Raw genomic sequence first — 13,205 nt, 5'->3', positions numbered from 1 at the left:
AAGTCCTATCCCAACCCACAGAGGTGGGGGTCTGCTAGAAAGTGTAGATGAGGGCAGGACAGGGAGAGGCCGGGCCACACACAGAGGAGACGAGAGACACAGGGAGATGAGATCTAGCCGGAACCAGAGCACGACAGGGACACCCGGCCGACCGGAGGCAGAGAGAAGTCCCCTAAACCCAGCCTGGAAAGGGAGCGTGTGCGGCCGGGGCGGCGGCAGCAGAGCCACCCTGGCCGGCAGAGCCGGCGCCCCATCTCGCGGGTCCCTCAGTCCGGAAACTCAAAGTCAGTTACGTAAGGGCCGGAGCAGGGCGCGGGGGCCGGGACCCGGCTGCCCGCTCCCGGCGCGCGCCGCCCTCCCACCCGCTCCAGCCGCGCTGCAGCCCGCCCGGCAGGAGCACGCAGGGCCGACAGGGCGGGGTTGAGGGGGTGGTAGTGGGGGAAGCCTGGGCTGCAGCCCTCCGCAGAGACCCGCCCGCCCGCGCCTCACCCCGGACCCCCGCCCCAGACAGGCCCGGAACCGGCTGGGACCGCGCGCCAAGCGCCCAGCTCCGGACACGAGCTCTCGGACCCCTTTCCTGCCTCCCCTGCCCCTCCCCGCACCCTGAACTTCGGGAATCCCAGACCCCCCCCGCACTGGACCCTCAGTTCGAAACTGGGGACCCGGGACCTCTATAGCGCCCCCGATCCTGAGAACCAGACCTTTCCCCGCTCCCCGCGGGACGCCCCGGGCCCTTGGGGAGTGCGTCCGTCTGTCCCTCACCCCCTCCCTCCAGGGACCCGGGCTCGTCCCTCAGGAGGTCCAGGCTCACCTGGGCTGGACAGGGCGGGGACCTGGCCGGGCCGGGCCGGGCCGCGTTCTCGCCCTCCGCCGCTCTCGCCCTTTAAGAGGTTCCTGCCACTTTGCCCCTTCGGGGGCCTCCACCTGCACTGACAGGGCAACTCTGGCGTGAGGCCCCGCCCCCGACCCGGGGTGCCTTAGGATTGGTGCAGGCAACTGCCAGTCAGCAGAGCGGCGGGGAGGAGGGGGAGGAACTGGGCGGGGCAGAGAGCGCGTCGCAACCGGGAAGGGGCGAGGGCTGCAGGTGCGGCCTGACGGGACGCCCAGCGCTGGCCCGTAGGGTTGCTGACCCGCTGGGTCTGCGGAGGTTCGCACTGAATTGGCTGGTGCGGTGTCTAACGTCGTATGGCAGAAGTATGATGCAATTTGCCACGTGGTGCTACCCCTAAGTCTGGAAGGGAGACACGGACTTGGTCACAGGGGACTAGGGAAGTAATCCTGCAGAGGACACCTGGATGACCTGTGCCGCCTGTGTCAGAGTCACTACTCTGAAGCTGAGTTTCCTCAATTATAAATCTTGAAGAATATTTTCCTGAGAATTAGCAATATATGCTAAGTACCAAGCGCCGGGCTGGCGCACAGTGGGTGGTCTTCAGTAAATGTGGACTCTGGTCCCCTTTATTCGCATCTTCCCACTAAGAGACTTTGCCTCCTTATCGTCTGTCCTATCAGCGCTGGAAGGGGCTTACATAGTCACTGGTCCAAATCCCCTCCCCTCTGTACCGCATTTAAGAGCTGTGCTCACAGACTTCCAGGTGGTTCAGTGGTAAAAGCATCCGCTTGCCAATGCAGGAGATACGGGTTCAACCCTGGGAGAACGAAATAGCAACCCACTCCAGTATTCTTATTGGGAAATCCCATGGACAGAGGAGCCTGGTGGAGTACAGTCCATAGGGTCATGGACATTACTGAGCACGCGTGAACGCACACACTTTCAGTGATGGGAAGCTCATCCCTTCCCAGTCAGGCCTCCTTCACTTTAAACCTGTCCGGAGACTTCAGAAGCTCTGCCTATTAAGGCCAACTCTGCCCTTTAGGAGTCCTGCCCACAAAGAACAAACCTAATCCCTCTTCCATGCTGAGGAATTGCAGAATCACAAAATCATAGGCTACTTCAGGTTGGAGACCCATGAATCCCTTTTGGGGGCAAATCGGACATACAGAAGCTCACTGACAAGTGACTTCCTGTGACTTCAATGGTCTTTCTATTAGATGGACTCGGGAATCAGATTGCCGAGAGTCAGAACCTGCTACTACTTACAAGCTGTGGGACGTTAAGTGAAATAACCCATGTAAAGAACTAATAAGAACAGTGCCAGTCTCACGGTCAGCCTTTATTATAGAAATTCATGTTTTGCCCTCCAAATTCACCGAAGCCCCCTTTGGGTCAAGTCTTAGTCTTTAGTTGCCTTCAAGAAGCTCACAGTCTAGCAGAGGAAGGTCTGAGCTCCTACATCTTCTGATAAAGGTGCACAGTCTCCAATGCACCACAGGAGCTATAGTTTCTTTAACCAGAAATCTGGACCCTTGAGACCCTTTCAGTCCCTCCCATAGTGGACCCCATAGGGAAAGCTGACACGCATCCAGGTTCCCAAGCCTACCGACACACCTTTCACTTGTCCACATTCTCACCTGCCCACCAGGTGGTATGGCTCAGCCCAGTGGGTAAGAGTTTGGGATCTGCGGATGATGGAGTCTAGGCTCTTCCACTTAGCCGCTCCGTACCTCTGGGTAAATCCCTTTCCCTCTGGATTAATAATAGCCCCAAATTCACATAGAGCTGTTGGGAAAATTAAATGAGCATGTGAAAATACATATGTAAATACCCGGTAATGGTTCCAGTGTTATTTTTTTTAATTGCTCCCACGTGTATTCGCGCACGCTGGAGAGAGCAGGCTGTGAATGCCTTGATTTAGCCTCCGCAAAAGGGGTTTCCTTCCCCTTTTCTGACTCTCCTCCTCTATCGAAAGGGCGGGGCGCGGAGAATCCCGCAGCGGCCCAGACGCGGCTATTCTAAGGAACTGCCGCAGGCCCCACCCCCTCCTGATGGGGGCGAGCACTTGGCTCCTCCTCTCTTAGGCTGGAGCTGCCTGTGGGTGACTCAGCAGCGCCTGCGCCTGCCCCGGCCTGATAAGTGAGTGTGCCTGGGAATGTGTGTGTGTGTCGTGGGGGTGGCCAGGGAGGGCTCTGTATTTCTGAGTTTGTGCGTGGGATGTCCACGTGGGAGTGTGCTTGTGATCTTGACCTGGTGTGTGTCTCTCTTCTCTGTGTATCATGGAGCGGGGCAGATGCATTTATGGGTGTGACAGTGTGCCCTTGATGGTGAGTTTGCACAGAGGGTGTGCCTCTGTTTGTGCCTCTCTGTGTTGTCATATAAATTGGTGCCTCCCCCACCTCCTGCCAGGCCCTGGGGCCCTGGAGCCCTGCCCAGGACCCTCTCTCAGGACACAGCCTGGGATTCTTGTTGAAGTGACATGGGCACTTGTATGGGTGAAAGTCACTGGGTTGGGGGGGGGGCGGTGGGATGGGTGGATGCTGTCCCTGCGTGGACTTCAAGCCCCCTACCCCCCTGCCTCTGCCAGTGAAGTCTCCACCTCCCTCCCCAGACTTGGTGTTATTTGCCTCCTGAGATGCTCCCTCTGGGGGTGTCCTCCAGAGGAGGTGATCACTGTTATTTTACCTGTGTTCTTTCATTTGATTCCTTTGAATCCTTATAGCCAAAAGTGTTCTAAAGAGGGTCTGAGAGCAGAAGACAGCCAAAGTCACACAGCTTCTAAGGGTTATAAGCAGGCAACAGATCTCTGCCCCCCAGGCTGAGCACCAAGTTTGCCTGGGGGGGACTGATAAGCTTGGGGGGCAGGGAAGGAACCTGTTTGTGTCTCCCCCTCCTTCTCTGAGTTGCCTGGGCCTCCAGCCAACTCCTTATCCTGCCAGAGCCTGGGCTCTGCCATCAGCCTCCACTGGGTGATTGGGTCTTGAGTTGGGTGATAAAGAGGCCAAGGGATGGGGTAGGGTCTTAGAGGGTAGAGGATGGGAGGCAGGGCCAATATACGAGCGTCTGTCCTGTCAACAAAACTTAATTGAGCTCTTTATTCAAAACTGACCAATGCCCAGTCTAAGTGGGGAAGGGTGTCACAAGACTAGGCCACAAGGAACAGTGGAGATAGCATGGGAAGCTCAGGCAGGAGGCAGGGGCTGGAATCTGTTGCAAGTTTGAATCCTGATCACACCATTCTCAGGGGTGGGCGTAGGACCCAGCCAGTCATATTTCTCTCCTAGCCTGACTGTCTCCTCACCAGTCAAATGAGGTCATGGCGCTCATCCTGTCATCCTTTCTTGACTCCGGGACATTAAGACTCTAAGATAATTAGATGGAAAGCCATTTGTAAATTGAAAGTCGCTCTGCATACATAATGGACATTCATTCCTGTTGAGATTCACGGCCTCCGGTGATGAAGGCCCTAAAGCAGCTGTGTACCCAGAGCCCAGGGAAGGGAAAAGGATTCCATTTGCAGGATTAGGGAAGACGGCCCAGAGAAGTGACCTTCCAGCTAGACTTTTAAGGATGACTTTACTGCATGGAAATGGAAGAGGGCCTTCCAGAGGAGGACAGCCTGCACAAAGGCCTGGAAGTAGAATAGTGAAGGTGTGCTCTGGGAACAGAAAATAGTCCAGTATATGTGGAGCACAGAGTGCATCGTGTGACCGAATAGTGGAAGGCCTTGAATGCCAGGTTAAGAGCGGGTCAGGTGGTGGGGGAGAAGAGATACTGACATTTGGGTCAGCCAGGGAGTCTTGGAGGTAGAGGCAGCCATGTGCTGGCTGGGCTGTGGCAGTCACTTGGGGGCACCTGAAGTGGAGAGAGAGAAAATTGATGAGCAGTGGTTCAGGGACCCCCTTCCTAAGGAGGATCCAACTGAACCCCACAGCTGATCCCCAGGATAACATTAAGCTGGGCAAGAGGCTGCAGAGCCCCCTCCAAGGGAGAGATGGGGGTTGGCAGGGATGGAGAAAAAGCCGAGTCAGATGCCCCAGTCTGGGGAAAGATGCATGCAGGGGCAGAGAGGGTGCCCACCAATAAACACGGAAGGTCTCTGAAGGCCCCGCTGCCCCCAGAGGGCTTCTGCTTTACTAAGGTGTGGGGAGGGGGCCAATCCCACCAGGGGAACCCCTTACCAAGGAAGGTGCCATCTCCAGAAGCCCCTTTTCAAACAGCAGTGGTTGCCAGCGATTGGTTTATTGTATGTCTGCCAGGTACAGGTACGTCACTAACCCATTCCCATGAGTTCCCCCTATTTTATGGCTGAGGCTGGGAGAGGTGAAATGATCTACTTGCAGTCACACAACTAGTCAATGACAAGGCCAGGACTTGAAAGCAGCATTCCCTGTTTCCTGAGAGGGAAGGAAAGAGCTGATGGGGTATTTGTGGGGAAAGCTAAGATTTGGCTAGTTGGGGCCAGGAAGCTGGGAGGAGCGAGGAGGAAAGATGGTGTCTGCTGCCACCTTGTGGTCCATAGAGCTGCTGCAATGGAAGTGTGGAGTCCGGCCACCCAGGCTCCCAGAGGGAGCTCAGCCTGGGATTGAGGCTGCTTTGGGTGCCTGAGGGTCAGCTCCAAGGCAGGGGTTGTCATGAGAGGGTGGGCATTCAAGTGAGAGTCTCCCAGATTGCAAGCCCAACTCACTGTGACGTGTGAAGCCCTTGACACGTCTCTTACCCTCATTCCTCAGTTTCTCTCACCGCCTTTGAGAGGATGAAAAGAGATCCTCTTTATTCCTGTGAAGACCCGCACAGCCTTTACTCATCTTTGAAGCTGGAAAAACTCGGGACCTAGTGGGCAGGTCCAGGACTGTGGGGCTTCTTTGGGGGTTTCTTTGAGGGGGTCTCTCTCTCTTTTTTTAAAGTGAATGTAAAAAATAAATAAACAAAGCAAAGGGATAGAGGAAAACAACAGAATGGGAAAGACTAGAGATCTCTTCAAGAAAATTGGAGATATCAAGGAAACATTTCATGCAAGGATGGACACGATAAAGGAGAGAAACGGTAGCGACCTAACAGAAGCAGAAGAGATTAAGAAGAGGTGGCAAGGATACACAGAGGAACTACATGAAAAAACTCTTAATGACCCAGATAACCACAATGGTGTGATCATTCACCTAGAGCCAGACACCCTGGATTGTGAAGTCAAGTTGGCTTTAGGAAGCATTACTAGAAACAAAGCTAGTGGAGGTGACAGAATTCCAGCTGAGCTATTTAAAATCCTAAAAGATGATGCTGTTAAAGTACTATACTCAATATGCCAGCAAATTTGGAAAACTCAGCAGTGGCCACAGGACTGGAAAAGTTCAGTTTTCCTTCCAATGCCAAAGAAGGGCAATTAAACTATGGTACAACTGCACTCATTTAACATAGTAGCAAGGTAATGCTCAAAATCCTTTAAGCTAGGCTTCAGCAGTATGTGAACTGAGAAATTCCAGATTCATAAGCTGGATTTCAAAGAGGTAAAGGAAGCAGAGATCAAACTGCTAACATTAGTTGGATCATGGAGAAAGCAGAGGAGTTCCAGAAAGGCATCAACTTCTGCTTCATTGACTACACTAAAGCCTTTGACTGTATGGATCACAAAAAAATTGGAAAATTCTTAAAGCGATGGGAATACCTGACCCCCTTACCTGTCTCCTGAGAAACTTGTATGTGGGTCAAGAGGCAACATTTAGAACCAGACATAGAAAAACTGACTTATTCAAAATTGGGAAAAGAGTACGACAAGGCTATATATTGTCACCCTGCTTAGTTAACTCATATGCAGAGTGTGTGCTGTTGCTCAGTAATGTCTGATTCTTTGCAACCCCATGGACTGTAGCACACCAGGCTCCTCTGTCCATGGGATATCCTGGCAAGAATACTGGAGTAGTTTGCCATTTCCTACTCCAGGGGATCTTCTTGACCAAGGGATCGAACCCCAGTTCTATTTGCAGAGTACATCATGTGAAATGCCGGGCTGAATGAATCACAAGCTATAATCAAGTTTGCTGGGAGAAATACCACCAACCTAACATATGCAGATGATACCACTCTATAGCAGAAAGTGAAGAGGAACTGAAGAGCCTCTTGAGGAAGGTGAAAGAGCAAAGTGAAAAACCTGGCTTGAAACTCAACGTTAAAAAACTAAGATCACAGCATCTGGTCCCATCACTTCATGGCAAATAGAAGGGGAAAAAAGTGGAAGCATTGACAGATTTTATTTTCTTGGGCTCCAAAATCACTGTAGACAGTGACTGAAGCCATGAAATTAAAAGATGCTTCCTCCTTGGAAAGAAAACTATGACAAACCTAGACAGTGTCTTAAAAAGCAGGGACATTACATTGCCAACAAAGGTGCATAGAGTCAAAGCTATGGTTCTTCCAATAGTCATGCACAGATATGAGAGTTGGTTCATAAAGAAGCCTAAGTGATGAAGAATTGATGCTCTCGAACAGTGGTGCTGGAGAAAGACTCTTGAGAGTGCCTTGAACAGCAAGAAGAGCAAATCAGTCAGTCCTAAAGGAAATTAACACTGAATAGTCATTGGAAGGTCTGTTGTTGAAGCTCCAATACTTTGGCCACCTGAGGCAAAGAGCAGACTCATTGGAAAAGACCCTGATGATGGGCAAGATTGAGGGCAGGTGGAGAAGGGGGCGACAGAGGATGAGATGGTTAGATAGCATCACCGACTCAGTGGACATGAATTTGAGGAAGCTCTAACCTGGCATGATACAGTCCATGAGTTCACATAGAGTCTGACATAACTTAGTGACTGAACAACAAAGAAATAAAAAATGCCTGTAGCCACTCAGGGCTTCCCAGGTGGCACTAGTGGTAAAGAACCAGCCTCCCAATACAGGAGACATAAGAGACATGGGTTCGATCCCTGGGCTGGGAAGATCCCCTGGAAGAGTGCATGAGGATCTACTCCTGTATTCTTGCCTGGAGAATCCTATGGACTGAGGAGCCTGGCGGGCTATGGTCCATAGGGTGGCAAAGAGTCGAACACAACTGAAGTGACTTAGTACGCATGCATGTAGCCACTCAAGGCTGCAGGACACATATGGGAAGAAGGGAAACTCAGAATGGAAAGAGACGGTGCTCTTAACCAACTGAAGTTAACGTATTTCACTTTGCAAATTTTATGGATATTTACGACCTTGTGAACACAAGGCCAGGGTCCTTCCTAGGGAAGGACCTATGCAAGTGTGAAGCTTTGACTGACACATAAACCTCATGGTGAGTCCACCCCTAGGCTTGACAGGGTCAAGTATTAGGCACACATGGGAGATGTGGGAATTCTGAAGCCAGAGCAGGAGCTGGGTTCGTGTCTCCCGACCAATCCCCTTTACCCCAGCCCCACTGCCATACCCCACAAGCAGGCTCTTTACCCACGTCCTCCAGAGCTACCGACCTGGACCTTGTGTGTGGCACGTCCTAACAGCTAGGTTGCTCCAGCCAGGACTGCTCAGGGATCTTCTGTTCCATCCAGTCCAACCTTCACTTGCTTTCCAGACTTGGAGGCCCCAGGCCACAAGCCCCAGGAAGCCTTCTCTGCCTGCCCTCACCTCCCCAGGCAGTGCCAGCACTGTGCTTGGCACTGAGGCCTTTGGTCCGTACAGAGTTGTCTGAATCCCTGTTCTGCTGTCCGTAGGGTGTCGTCACATGTGGTCAGCCTAGATGGACATCCTAAGGCCCTCCTCTTCAGCGAGGCCTGGCGGGTGGAGGGTGAGGACAAAGAAAGGACTCAGACCCAGTCCCAGCCCTCCTCTAGCTCATAATCTGGTGGTCAGGTAAGACGGAGACTGAGTCTTCAAATTTTCAGGCCTGGCAGTAACCTTGAGATCGACAAGTCCAAGTGATCATCAAACTCATTTAGCCACAGACGCTCAGTGTAAGAAACAGAGAGAAGCAGGACTGTGCTGATGAAGCGATGGATGTAAGAGGATATGGGAATTCTGTTTGCTTGGCCTCCCCCAGCCCTTCTAAGAAACTAAGAGTTGAAACCACTAAGATCAAGTTCTTTGTTTTAACAGAGGCCTAGCAAGGATAACGGATGTGACCAAGGTCACAGAACAAGTTAGTAGCCAAGGATGTATTCAAACCTAGTGAAACTGTACCCCATAGGATTAAAAAATCCTGAAACCAGGCCGCATAGGGTTAACAGAAACTGGTAACTAATAGAAATTCTTGGGCTTGTCTTACAGAACAGCAGGTAAGGGAATGGTTTGAAAAAAAAAAAAAAAAACCCTCTGCTTGTAACCTGCCTCCACTGACCAAGCTCACTTAATTATTTTCTGACTCCTTAATCACCCCTATAGATAACACCTCTGACATATGCGTCACTACAGTAACAGGAGCTTATGTTGTTTTCCAGGAGCTTGGAGTCAGCTCCCGTCCAGTTCAAGCTGGCTAGGACTGGATCAGTCCACTCACCCTAAAACTGGGCCTGCACAGAAGTCAGATGAATGACCTTTGGACAACAGAGGCCAAAAACTCCACCCTCAGATCATGCTAAGCACCTCCATTGTTGAGCATACATCCTAGAAAGAAGCCATGCCACTCAGATGCACCTGCACAGAACCCTGATTACCTCACCTTTCCCCCACCTCCAACCACCTTTCCCAATGCCGAGACCGTGCTTCTTTATCCCATAAATATCCCCAGCCCTTCACCTTCAGGGAGGCAGATCTGAGATTTCTTCTCCTGTCTCCTCACTTGGCTGCCTTGTGAATAAACCCTTTCTCTGCTGCAAATAGTGGCAGATTTTGTATTTTTTGAGCTCCAAAATCACTATGGATGGTGACTGTGCCATGAAATTAAAAGACCTTGCTCCTTGGAAGAAAAGCTATGACAAACAGCATATTAAAAAGCAGAGACATTACTTTACTGACAAAGGTCCATAAAAGCTATGGTTTTTCCAGTGGTCATGTATGGATGTGAGGGTTGAACCATAAAGAAGACTGAGCGCCAAAGAATTGATGCTTTTGAACTGTGGTGCTGGAGAAGACTCTTGAGAGTCCCTTGGACAGCAAGGAGATCCAACCAGTCCATCCTAAAGGAAATCCTGAATATTCATTGGAAGGACTGATGCTGAAGCTGAAGCTCCAATAGTCTGGCTACTTGATGCGAAGAACTGACTCACTGGAAAAGACCCTGATGCTGGGAAAGACTGAGGACAGGAGAAGGGGATGACAGGGGACGAGATGGTTGGATGGCATCACCGACTCAATGAACCAGTTTGAGCAAACTCCAAGAGGTAGTGAAGGACAGGGAAACCTGATGTGCTGCAGTCCATGGGGTCACAAAGATTCAGACATGACTTAGCAACTGAACAGCAATAACTGCTGCAAACTTCTGCATCTCAGTATCTGATGTGCCGCATGTCAAGCCGATGAACCTGCTTCAGTAGCACGAAGTCTGTCTGCCCAGGTTTCAGGCTGTCTTTGCTCAGCCTCAGTACTGGACAGTCAGGGCTGAACCATCCTTCCCACCACTGACTCACATCTCCCTCCAGTCTCCTTCTGGATTCTGTATCCACTCAGCACAGCCAGGATGGTGAAGAGCTCAAAGTGGTCCCAGGGGCCATGGGTGTGGGGCAGCAAGGAAGAGGGGCCCTTTTGGAGTCCATGCTGAATAAGAGGAAAGACTGGACTTTTGTCTGTTTGCTCACTGCTTATCTTCTGTCTTAGCACAGAGCCTGCCACTCTGTTGGCATTATTAGGTGAATGAATGGATTTGAGTTAGCAGCTCAGGGGATTCTTCTTGGGTGGGGAAATCATCCCTCCAGGTTGACCTCATCCATCTCTGGGTGTTTCTGGTCCTCTGGGGGTCAGAATCTGGGCTGGACTTCCTGTAGGTCTTAGTAAATATTTCAGCTTCATTGTGTCTTCCTTCTCTTTCTCTCTGGAGCAATGTCCTATCAGAGGAAACTGTTGTGTGACTTTGGGCAAGTCACTTCCACTCTCTGAGCCTCCAGCTCCTCATTTGTCAAAAATACTCACTTTAAGGTGTTTTTTATTATTCACTTTAAATATTTATTATGACCTTCCATGTGCCAGGCACTGCATAAGGCCCATGGGGTAGAAAGAATAAAAGAGGTAATAACTTGAAAGGATAAGAGTGCCTTGGGGTACATGGTTAGTCAGTTATAGTTCTCCATGCTCATCCAATATTCCCAACAGAATGCCCCCCCCATTCAAGACCCTCTTTCAGGGACCAGTTCCAGTCTACGGCTTCCAGGCATGAGAGAACTTGCCAGGGGCATCAGCTGTGGACAGCAGAACAGGGGAAAGAAGTGGGGACCAAATAAGGGTGCTAATGCCACACAAGACCAGTAGGTGGCAGAAGCGTCCCGGAAGTGAGCTTGTCTCCTTGTTCAGTTCAGTCCATCAGTCGTGTCCAGTGTATCCATCAGTCATGTCCAGTGTATCCGACTCTTTGCGACCCCATGGACTGCAGCACGCCAGGCCTCCCTGTCCATCACCATTTCCCGGAGTTCACTCAAATTCATGTCCATTGAGTCGGTGATGCCATCCAACCATCTCATCCTCTGTCATCCCCTTCTCCTCCTGCCCTCAATCTTTCCCAGCATCAGGGTCTTTTCAAATGAGTCAGCTCTTCACATCAGGTGGCCAAAGTACTGGAGTTTCAGCTTCAACATCAGTCCTTCCAATGAACACCCAGGACTGATCTCCTTTAGGATGGACTGGTTGGATCACCTTGCAGTCCAAGGGACTCTCAGGAGTCTTCTCCAACACCACAGCTCAAAAGCATTAATTCTTCGGCACTCAGCTTTCTTTATAGTCCAACTCTCACATCCATACATGACTGCTGGAAAAACCATAGCTTTGACTGTACACACCTTTGTCGGCAAAGTAATGTCTCTGCTTTTTAATACGCTGTCTAGGTTTGTCATAGCTTTTCTTCCAAGGAGCAAGCATCTTTTAACGACACAGAGTGCAGACCCTATTTCAGAGGGTTCTAGAATCATGGTGGACCTCCAGGGGCTCCCCTGGGTAAAGGGAGTACTTTCAAATGTTAACAGAATGGGGAACTATGGATGATGTTTTCTTTTTAAGCTTATTCTCAGTCTCTATAATGAGCATTCTATAATGACTGTAAACATCACTGACGAAAAAAAAAAAAAACAACCCTGTGTTCCCTTCCACCATATTTCCTTCCCCCTCCCCACACCCCCTTAGGAAACAGCTAGGTTCCTGAGTCTGGGCAGTGCTGTGGGGGCCCAGCCGCCTTCTGAGAAAGGGCAGGTCTTGCTTAGCATGGGGGTGGGGTGGGGGTCTGATAGCAGCTACGAGATATCCCAGCAGGGCCAAGGGTCAGCACAGAGCAATCCAGGAAGGCTTCCTGGAGGCAGTGGAAGCGGTGCTGACGTGGAAGTGTGATGACGTTGGCACCTGAGAGGAGCCTGCACCACCTGCCCCATTTCTCTGAGAACTGCCCGCCCTTGGGCTGGGCTTCGGCAGCCCCGTCCCTGTAGAGGGTCCCCTTCTCTCTCCAAGGGCGTTTGAGGTGGTGGACAGGCAAGACTGAACTCAGGCTCCTAGCATCCTCCACTGGGAAGGAGCACGGAGAAGTCATCTGGACTTTTCAGGCAACTGGGAGCTATTGAAGGTGAAAAGCAGAGTATGTTTCCCCATCAATAATAACGTGCCCTCGTTACACGACAGCTGCTGTCTTGTTGGGTCCTGAAGAGAATCCTGGTTACAGTAACTGCTCTCCTATTTTACAAGTAAGGAAAGAGATGCCCGGAGTGGTCCCGCAGATGTGCTTTTCCTCGGGGCATTCATACAGCGGTGAAGAAAGAAAATCTCTAGCGTGCACAGACTCAAACGCGTAAAGCTCTGGTGCGCGCCTCCCTCTCCCCTTCCCTAGCCCCCCCCCCCCCGACCCCCTCCCCCCCCCACCCCCCCACCCCGACACACACACACTCTCAGAGCTGTTCTTTCCAGCCTCAGGGAGGATTGGCTCTGGGCAGAGCTGCAGGGCCTCTGGGAGGTTCTCTGAGGAGAGAGAGGCCAAGCAGTCAAGCCCCCTTCCTCCCCGGAGCAGCCTGCTAGCCCCGCCGCCGTTGCCGCCCACACTGCCGCGGAGGGTCGCGGTGGAGCTCCGAGTCTCCCCCGTGTTGGACCTCACCGCCTCGACACAGCAGGCCCCAGGTGGGCAGCCCAGGACGAGGGCTCCGGGCTCGGAAGGAGGCTGTCTCGAGGGAAAGAGGGAGGGGGAGGGAGGGGGAGGGAGGAGGAAGGAGGGGGAGGGAGGGGGAGGGCATTAGTGGGAGCCCCAACAGGCTTGCGAGCATGTGGGCCTTAGATTAGGGGG

General features: G+C 51.8%; 1 protein-coding gene and 1 long non-coding RNA gene across 4 annotated transcripts in view; one reads left to right on the top strand and one right to left on the bottom strand.

Moving 5' to 3' along the window:
* The window catches only part of EPB41 (erythrocyte membrane protein band 4.1), a 183,549-nt gene extending 182,596 nt beyond the window's left edge, over nt 1-953 (bottom strand). For 2 of the 3 annotated variants that reach the window (XM_040229739.1, XM_040229750.1), the window contains exon 1: nt 812-953. The gene's annotated coding sequence lies outside the window, so the exon portion shown is untranslated. Of the gene's footprint in view, nt 1-701; nt 784-811 lie in introns of those variants that run through there. The other variant, XM_040229743.1, reaches the window with a different exon arrangement.
* A 1,979-nt stretch (nt 954-2,932) lies between these two features.
* LOC120855166 lies at nt 2,933-9,619 on the top strand. Its single transcript, XR_005719153.1, has 2 exons — nt 2,933-3,162; nt 9,241-9,619. It is a non-coding gene; the product is annotated as an uncharacterized LOC120855166 (long non-coding RNA).
* Nucleotides 9,620-13,205: the final 3,586 nt, after the last annotated feature.

The sequence above is a fragment of the Oryx dammah genome, unplaced genomic scaffold (genome assembly GCF_014754425.2).
Source record: "Oryx dammah isolate SB20612 unplaced genomic scaffold, SCBI_Odam_1.1 HiC_scaffold_27, whole genome shotgun sequence".
NCBI lineage: Eukaryota > Metazoa > Chordata > Mammalia > Artiodactyla > Bovidae > Oryx > Oryx dammah.
Note: the sequence above shows the minus strand (reverse complement) of the source record. Positions and strands in the feature narration are given on the sequence as shown.